We start from the raw sequence: 10,101 nt of genomic DNA, 5'->3' as shown, positions 1-10,101 counted from the left end.
TGTTTCCTTAATATTCTTCTTTATAAACTGCATTTCCTATTCCATCGCTACCAACATGTCTGGTCCTATCAATACCTTGTTAACTGGATCACTCCAACTGATGGAAGTATTACAACTCCACCGATAGAGTGCATCAAATGGATTCATCCTCAAATATTCTTAGTACCCATTATTGTAAGAAAACTCAATCAATGGAAGATACTCTTCCCACCTACACTATTGATGAATCACATACATCCTCAACATGCCATCCAATATCATGTTGAACCTCTCCGTCTCTCCATCTGTCTATGAATGATAAGCTGTGTTGAAGGCCAAATATATCCCCAAACCTGCAAATAACTCTTTCCATAATCTAGAAGTGAACTCAGCATCCCTATCTGACACATATTCTTTGGTACAACATGCAATATTACTACATATCTGATGAAGACTTGTGCTACATCATTAACTCAATATGTAGACATCACTGGAATGAAGTGTGCTACCTTTGTCAACCTATCAACCAAAACAGTAATAGTATCATGTTGCATAGATGTCCTCAACAAAATTGTAATGAAATACATGGAAATGACCTCCCATTTCCACTATGGAAACAGAATCGGCTGAAGTAGACCACTTGGATGCTTACACTCTACTTTTACCTGTTGTCAATCGAAGCACATAGCCACAAACTCTGCCACTTCTTTCTTCATGTTTGGCCAATAGTAGAACTTCTTCACCATTGTTAATGTCTTCTGATATATTAGGTGACTTGAATATAGCTTAGCATGAAATTACCTCAAGATAATCTTCTTGAGCTCACTGTTGTCTTGCACATATATCTTGTCCCTAAATCTAACCAAGCCATCTATTGTGAGATGGTAGTCTACGCCTTGGTCACCTGTACCCTATTGTAACTTATGCATAATATCTATATACTTATCATCTTGTTGTCATGCCTGCAAGATATGATCATGTAGATTTGTCCCATAGGAGGGAGCTCATAGTTGCTATATGACTTACATACATCCTCCTCCTAAGAGCATCTACACCCTTTTCTCTTTACCTTTAATGTACCTAATCTCAAAGCCGAACTCATTGATCGTGGCCAACCATGTAGCTTGACTAGCAATTAGATTTGGTTAGTCAAATAGATACATCAATCCACTATGATCACTCATTAGTACAAACCTCCTGCTAAGAAGATAATGTATGCACATCTTCAATCCATGGATGATTGCTTCCAACTCAAGATCATGTGTCAGATAATTATGCTCGTGATCATTCAATTTTTGAGACTCATATCATAGTATTGTCCTTCCTACATTAAGACTCCACCAAGTCCTCTCTTGTAGGCATATGTACACCCCACAAACTCTTTTTTTGGATCTGTAATCTTTAGCATTGGAGCATTTCTTGACAACTACTTCAATTTATCAAAGTTGACTGCACATTCCTCTGTCCATTCAAATTTATTAACTTTCCTTTGCAACGATGTGATAGTATAAGAAATTTGTTATAATTTCCTGATGAACCTCCTATAATATCGTATTAATCCCATGAATGATCTTACCTCATCCACATTTCTAGGAGTTACCCACTCCATGATAGCCCTTATCGTTTCTAGATCCAGTGTTATGCCTTCCTTGGAAACAAAATTCCCCAAGTAGTGTACCTATGTTTGAAAGGAACTGCATTTACTGAGCTTAGCATATAATTGATGCCTTCTTAGAAATCTCAAGATTGATACTAAATAATCAACATGTTCTTTCTCATTCTTACAATATACCAATATATCGTTAATGAATACAATAAGAAACTTGTCTAGATAAGGATGCAACACACTATTCATTAAGCACATAAAAGTAGTTGGAGCATTAGTCAAACCAAATGGGACTACAAAAAACTTATAATTCCCATACCTAGTCTAGAAAGAAGTATTGTAGATGTCCTCTTCTTTAATGTGTACTTGATGATATCTAGATCTCAAGTCAATATTCGAAAACACTGTTTCTCCCTTCAACTCGTCGAACAAGTAATCAATCCTTGATAATGGATACCTGTTCTTGATGGTCACCTTATTCAACTTCTTGTAATTAATGCATAGCCTAAGAGTACCATACTTCCTCTTTACAAACAACACTGGCACACCCCAAGGTGATACACTTGTTCTAATGTATCCTTTGTCAAGCATTTCCTTCAACTACAATTTCAACTCTACTAACTCTTTAGTGCTCATCATGTATGGTGCTTTTGATGCTAGTGCTGCCCCTAGTACAACCTCAATGGAAAATTCCACTTGTCTTTGAGGTAGAACTCTAAAATATTTGTTGGAAACACATCTTGAAACTAATGTAATATTGAGTACCTACTTAATACCTCTCCTTCCTTAACATCCTTACCTTTATCACTAGAAATATGTACTGCAAAAAACACACACCCTTTTCTGCAAATACACTTAGCCTACATAGCTGTCATGTTATGAAACCAGCTCAAGAAAAGATAGAAAAGATAGATCAACGCCTTAGAATTCAGCCTCTTCGAGGGGGCAACCTCCTTTACATTACATAAATGAACAATTCTTCGATGATTCAAATGAAAAAACCTCCTTTCTATATATAGGAGTCTAAGGAGTCACAATATAATCCAGCCAACCTAACAATAATAATATAAAACCACAAAATTAACAATAGAGGGATTCTATGGACACATTAATAACAATATGGGGGCAATGGGGGCACAACAATATAAATAAGGGGTATAACTACAATAGTAATGGGGTAATCACTAGTATTATAAGGACCCAACATGCCCCTCGCCTTCAAAAAAGTGTTGTCCTCAACACTTGAGTAGTTCTGGATACTTATGCATAAAATTTTCATCCTCCCATGTGGAATCTTCAGCAAATAAGTTCTTCCACTTGATAAGGTACTCTGAAATTGATCGATTTCGTAGCTGTCGAGTTCTTGTTTCTATAACTGCTTCCGGTTCCAATATAATTTTTCCTTCCTCGTCAAGTTCTGGCAATATTGTTTGAACTGGGAGCTTGTCGCCTATAACCTTCTTTAAGCATGAAACATGGAAAACTGGGTGCAATCGAGAAGCTGCAAGAAGCTCCAATTTGTATGTCATAGTACCAATCTTTTGCAACACCTTGTACATACCATAATACTTTGGTGATAATTTATTATCCTTCTTAGCTTGCTTGAGGGACATTTGCTTATATGGTTGTAGCCGTAGGAATACCCAATCACCTACATCAAAACTTCTTTCACTGCGATGTTGATCTACCTGTTGTTTCATTCTATTCTGTTCCAACACGAGGTTATCCTTTAAGAGTTGGAGGACTTGTTGTTGATGTTCGATGTGATGTTCCACTGCCTGAACCTTAGAATTTTCTCTTGAATATGATGTGATGGATGGTCGTTGATACCCATAAAGTGCCATAAATGGGGTCATTTTTGTTTCTGTATGAAAGGAAGTGTTATACCACCATTCAGCCAGAGGTAACCATTTGACCCATTGTGTCTGTTTATCAGATATAAAGCAACGAAGATATCCTTCCAAACATTTGTTTACTATCTCAGTTTGCCCATCAGATTGACGATGATAAGATGAGCTATGAGCTAACTGAGTAACAAGACAAGAAAATAATTCTGTCCAAAAATTTCCAGTGAAAATGGGATCTCTGTCACTTACAATAATCTTTGGGTTTCCATGTAGCTTTTGAATTGTTTCCATAAATGCAGTAGAAACTGTGCTGGCTTTAAATGGATGTGATAATGAACAAAAGTGTGCATACTTGGTAAGTCTGTCAACTACCACCATGATGACACTCTTTCCCTCAGACTTGGGTAAACCTGTGATAAAATCCATTGATACCTCCTCCCAATGTTGGCTTGGAATGGATAAAGGTTGTAATAGACCCGGTTTCTTAATTGTTTCAACTTTATTTTGTTGGCAAACCAAATATTCTGCCACAAACTTTTGAATATCTGATTTAAGGCCATCCCAAAAAAATTCCTTCTTAACCCTGTGGTAAGTTTTTAAAAATCCTGAGTGCCCTCCTAAGGGATAAGTGTGCAATTCCATAAGAATCTTTTGTTTTAGCTGGGAATTCTTACAGAGGTATAAGCGATCTTTGTACCATAATGAATCATTTTTCCAGCTAAATGTATCAGACGTACTAGAATCTTGTTGTAGCTTTCAAATAAGTGCCCACACTTCTTCGTCATTCCTCCATTCCTCCCTTGCTTCATTTATCCAATCTGGTTGGATGATAGAAATAGCGCACAACAATGCTTCCACATTCTCATCCTTTCTTGAGAGTGCATCTGCCACCACATTTTGCTTCCCTTTTTTGTAGATGATTTCAAAGTCATAACCCAACATCTTTGTGACCCACTTTTGTTGCTCTTCAGAGGATAATCATTGTTCTAAAAAGTATTTAAGGCTATCATGATCCGTTTTTACCTTGAAGTGTCTTCCCATTAGGTAGGGTCACCATTTCTTAAGTGCATGGAGTATTGCCAACATTTCCTTCTCATAAATAGCTTTGCTTAAAAACTTTCCCTTGATTCGATGACTTTCAAAATCAATGGGTCTTTCATCTTGCATTAGAACAACACCAATTCCATTTCCTGAAGCATCACATTCCACAATAAAGGTTTTTGTGAAGTCCGGTGTAGCTAAGACCAGTGCTTGGCACATTGCCTCTTTAAGATGTTCAAAGGCCTTTGTTGCTTCTGGAGTCCATGAAAATGCATCTTTCTTCAATAATGTCATTAGAGGTGCTGCTATTCTCCCATAATTCTTAACAAACTTGCGATAATACCCTGTCAACCCAAGAAATCCACGCAGATGCTTTATGGATGTGGGGATTTTCCATTCCTTAATGGCTTTAATTTTGCTAGGGTCTACCTTAACTCCTTCATGAGATACAATATGACCCAAATATTCCACCTCCTGGACTCCAAAGAAACATTTGGATCTTTTTGCATATAATTGTTTCTCCTCCAATAGTTGTAGCACCCTGTCAACATGTTCAACATGATCCTTCCAAGACTTGCTGTAGATAAGTATATCATCAAAACATAATAACACAAATTTTCTAAGGAATGGTTTGAAAATTGAATTCATCAAACCTTGAAATGTTGAAGGTGCATTGGTAAGGCCAAAAGGCATGACAAAAAATTCATAATGGCCCTCATGAGTTCTAAATGCCATTTTCAGAATGTCTTCAATCTTCATTCTGATTTGATGATATCCTGAACGAAGATCCAACTTGGTGAAGTAAATTGATCCATGCAATTCATCCAGTAATTCATCAATGACAGGAATGGGGAACTTATCTTTAATAGTGAGCTTGTTGAGCTCCCTATAATCCAGACACATGCGCTATGATCCATCCTTCTTGTGCACCAATACTACTGGAGTAGAGAAAGAACTTTGACTCGGTTGAATTATACCAGCCTCTAGCATTTCTGCAACCATACGTTCAATTTCACTTTTTTGGACATAGGGATATCTGTACGGCCTGATGTTTGGAGGAACACTTCCTAGAATCAGATGAATAGCAAGATCATGATCATGCATAGGTGGAAGACCTTTGGGAGTCTCAAATACCTTGGAATGATTGTCCAGGACTTTTTGGAGATCTGGAGAAATAGATGATTCTAATGTGGAAACATCTAGCGAACATAATTGTGCAATTACACCCCTTTGCTCCTTTTTTAGAAGCTTTGTCATACCATTAGAGCTGATTATCTTTCCTGGTTTCCCTGCAATACCCCTTAATTCAACTTCCTTTCCTTCCGTTTGATGAAAAGTTCTTGAAAATTAAAAGCTATTGTACCAAAGGATTGTAGCCACTGGACTCCTAGTACAACATCAGCACCTCCCATTGGAATGGAAAGCATTGGGCTAGTCAATACATATTCTCCCATGGATAGCATGATATTATGGCACTTTCCACAGCAATTTATTGTTCCTCCATTTTCAATCATCACTTCACACTTTGGTGCTGGATATAGGAAGCAATTCAATTCTTTTGCTACCCTACAGTGAATAAAATTGTGGGTGCTTCCTGAATCAATCAACACTATTACCTTTTTCTTCTTGATTTGTCCTTCTATCTTGATGGTTTGAGGAGTGGTAATTCCCGCCAAAGCATTACAAGATATGGTCGGATTTATTTGTTCTTCATCTAGGCTTTGTTCCTAGAGAATATCCTCTTCTTTTTACCTTTCTTGCTCCTTTTCTTCTTCCTCTTCACAATCTATGGAGAATAATTTCTTCTCAGCACACTTATGACCTTTAGTGTATTTGCTATCACAACTGTAACAAAGCCGTTTTGGTATTTTTTCTTCCAATTGTTGTGGTGTGAACCTTATAGGTTGTGGAATACTAGGGGCAACTGCACTTCCATCTTTATAGTTGTGAGTGGTATGCTTCCTAGTTGCCATAATTTTGCTTTCCATTTTTCTTGCTAACCTGAATGCCTTCTCTAATGAATCAGGTTCCCAAAGGCGAACATCATGTTGGATATTATCCTTTAAAGACCCTATGAACACATCAATCTTATGCTCCTCTGGAATATCTTTTACCCTTATGTTCAATTTTTGGAACTCCTCATTGTGCTCCATTATTGAACCCTTTTGTTTGAGACTTATCAATTGGCTAAAAAAAGTGTTGCTTTTTGTATCCTCATAATGTGCTATCAATTCTTCCATAAAAATTGCCCAAGTGATAAGTTGTTTACGAGAGCAAAGCCATTGACACCATACAAATTGATTTGGTTCCAAATATAAAGTTGCCATACGTACCTTTTGTGTGTTTCGCACATTATTGAGATCGAAGAACTGCTCCATCTGTAATATCCATGTGGCGGGATCCTTGCCATCAAACTTCATCATATCAATTTTTGGAATATGGTGGGTCTTCGATCCAACATTACAGTCTATGGAATCATGATTAACATTTCTTTTGTTCACATCATGAGTTTCCTTTACAACCTTTCACCATTAGTAAGTATTTCTTGAAGAAAATTTGTCAAATCTGTCTTCAAATTTGCCATGTCTGTCTTCAAATCTGTCCTCAAATCTGTCTTCAAATCATCCATCTTAGCTTCCATGACATTTATCTTAGATTCCACACCATTTATCTTAGATTCCACGCCATTTATCTTAGCTTCTGTTAGCTTTTGTGAGCGTGATATTTGTTGCACTTGTTCTTGTAATTTTGATATATCATGTAGCATTTCTTCCTCTTCTTCATGAGTCATGCTAGAGCTTTTAGGTTCCTTACTAGGTGTTTGAATTTTCTTTCCCCAGGGCATTAGTTACCGATAATAATGCTTTACTATGCCCTTTGAATTCCTTCAAACCAATCTTATGCAAAAATTAAAAAAAAAAACCACACACCTTTTTTCACTTTGTAGAAGCCTGATATTGAATCTGATGTATCTCTGTAATTTCGAATCATCTAGTTTTGAAATTTTGACCTGTAGTATCCTTCTAAGTCCTCTTTCCAATGCCACAAGTCTGACCCAAATTGGTTTCTCCAAGGAAGAGTTATGTGAAATCTCCCATAATGACTTGCTTATAGACTAGTTCAGTAGAGCAAACTTGTACAATGTGCCACGAGTCATTGTCTCGACCTATGGATCTGAAAAATGCATACAAGAAACTACAGTCCATCCTCTTTCTGTACCTTCTTATGAAATTTCAATCTGATCCTCAAAGAGAAATTTATGACGATTTTCCCCAAGTCACCTGTTTTGAATGTAATTCAGGAGTCTGCAAAAAGACCAACTTCCTCAGATCATATCTCTGAAAATATTGTGCGAAAAGCTCTGAAATTTGGACCCAAGGTTCAGTGCGATTTGTTCTCAAATGGGTTTTTTTTGCGACTTCTGAAACGTCACAGAAAAAATTTATAGCGAAAATTCCACGATGACCTGTTTGGAGCAGCGAAACCCTAGAATCCAAAGCTCTGATACCAAATGTTATGAAACCAGCTCAAGAAAAGATAGAAAAGATAGATCAACGCCTTAGAATTCAGCCTCTTCGAGGGAGAAACCTCCTTTACATTACATAAATGAACAATTCTTCGATGATTCAAATGACAAAACCTCCTTTCTATATATAGGAGTCTAAGGAGTCACAATATAATCCAGCCGACCTAACAATAATAATATAAAGCCACAAAAATAACAATAGAGGGATTCTATGGGCACATTAATAACAATATGGGGGCAATGGGGGCACAACAATATAAATAAGGGGTATAACTACAATAGTAATGGGGTAATCACTAGTATTATAGGGACCCAACATGTCACCATTCTAACTAATGTTGCCTTCTTCTTACCTTGCAAGATCCTTTGTTCTCCACTGTCATCCAAACACTCGATAGATTTGTCATAACATTCCACCTTGTTCCTATAAAGATACAACTAGTCCATACACAACAACATAATGTATGATCCCAATGGAAGTACATTCAAATTTGCTAAGGTAGGCATACCATTCAACTCAAATGCACAAGATCTTACCCAGTGATGAACTCTCTTCCTTGTACCTATAACCAACTACACTAACTAAGATTTTTCATGCAATTATTTATTCAAACCACACTTATCCACCAGTGCAGGATTAACATAAGTATAATTAGATATGGGGTCAATCAAAATAGAAACAAATTGATCATAAATCTTACCATCCATCTCAATAATAGACACCTGGTGATTTTCTTGCCTGTTATCCAGTGCTGCATAAATATGAGGAATGCTTTGTACAATGTCCCCCACTATTTGTGCCTTGTGAGCACTGTAGATCTATAGTCTACCACCTTGATGCTGTGGACAATATCTCTTGTGATGATCTCCTCTGTAATTCCAACACTACAAGGGATTCCTACTATCACCCTTGTTTTGTACCTCATACTGAAATCCATTTCCTCTATCAAATGCATTGAACTTCTTAGGTGATGTTGCATTCTCTTTGTTACATATGTCCGTAGGTATTTTTTGCTTCTTATCCCATTTACCTTTATTCTTATCATTATCTTTCCATTCCTTCTTAGTCTCATATATGTGCTTTGATTACTCATAACAATGCTTTAGCTTCTAGATGGCCTCCTCCAATGATCTAGGCTCATCAAACTCAATCCTGTCCTTGAATGCTACCAAAAACCCACTAATGAATCTCTAAATCTTGGCATTCTCCTCCTTGAGGTAAGGAACATATATCAATAACTCTAAAAACCTTCTAGTGTACTCCTCATCGGTCATAGATCCCATCTTCAACTCATAGAATTATTTTTCTTTGTCATCATAGTATCTCTCTAATAGATACTTATTCCTTAAAAGTCTTTCAAAATCACTCCAAGTTAACTCCTCTTCATGAATACCTCTAAATTAATTTACATCTTCTGACCAGATGTCTAATTTACCTTTAAGACTAAATGTAGCTATCCTGGCCTTCATGTTCTTTGAGTAATCGTGAAATTTGAAGAACTTATTCATCTCAAGCAACCATGCTTCGGCATCCTGTGACTTCTTCATTTCCCCATCAAATGTAGGTGGTTTTTCTTTCTTAAACTCATCCAAAAAATATTCCCTGTCACTCCTCCTATAAGGATGATAGAGACGATGACCATGATACCCATCTGAACTAGAACTAGCATAAATCCCATGTCCACAACCTCATCTATCTGGTGTATCCAAGAATCCTCCATATCTAACCATGTCATATATATCCAACTTGTGCCCACCACGTGACTTAATACCATATGCTCCATTAGTCCTATCCTCATGTCCATGACTGGTTCTAAGTGGTCCCTGTCTCTGCAAGTCTAACAAGCTCTAAAGAATCACCACATTGACTTATGCTTGTTTCTCATGTGCCCTAGAAAGTATCTCTTGTGATTTAATGACTCATTCATTATCTTCTTTGCAACTACTTATTTCTACCTTCAAACTTCTCAGAGTGTCTGGTATGTGAGGGAAGTACTCATCACGTTGCTACTCATCTGATCTATAGGGATAAATCATCTTAATCGCCATCCAGTTACCATGCATAATGCCACAATTATAATAGTGACTAGGTGTTATGCATA

This window comes from Pinus tabuliformis, chromosome J (assembly GCF_031772625.1).
Source record: "Pinus tabuliformis cultivar Carrire ecotype Pingquan chromosome J, CPIR1, whole genome shotgun sequence".
NCBI lineage: Eukaryota > Viridiplantae > Streptophyta > Pinopsida > Pinales > Pinaceae > Pinus > Pinus tabuliformis.
Note: the sequence above shows the minus strand (reverse complement) of the source record.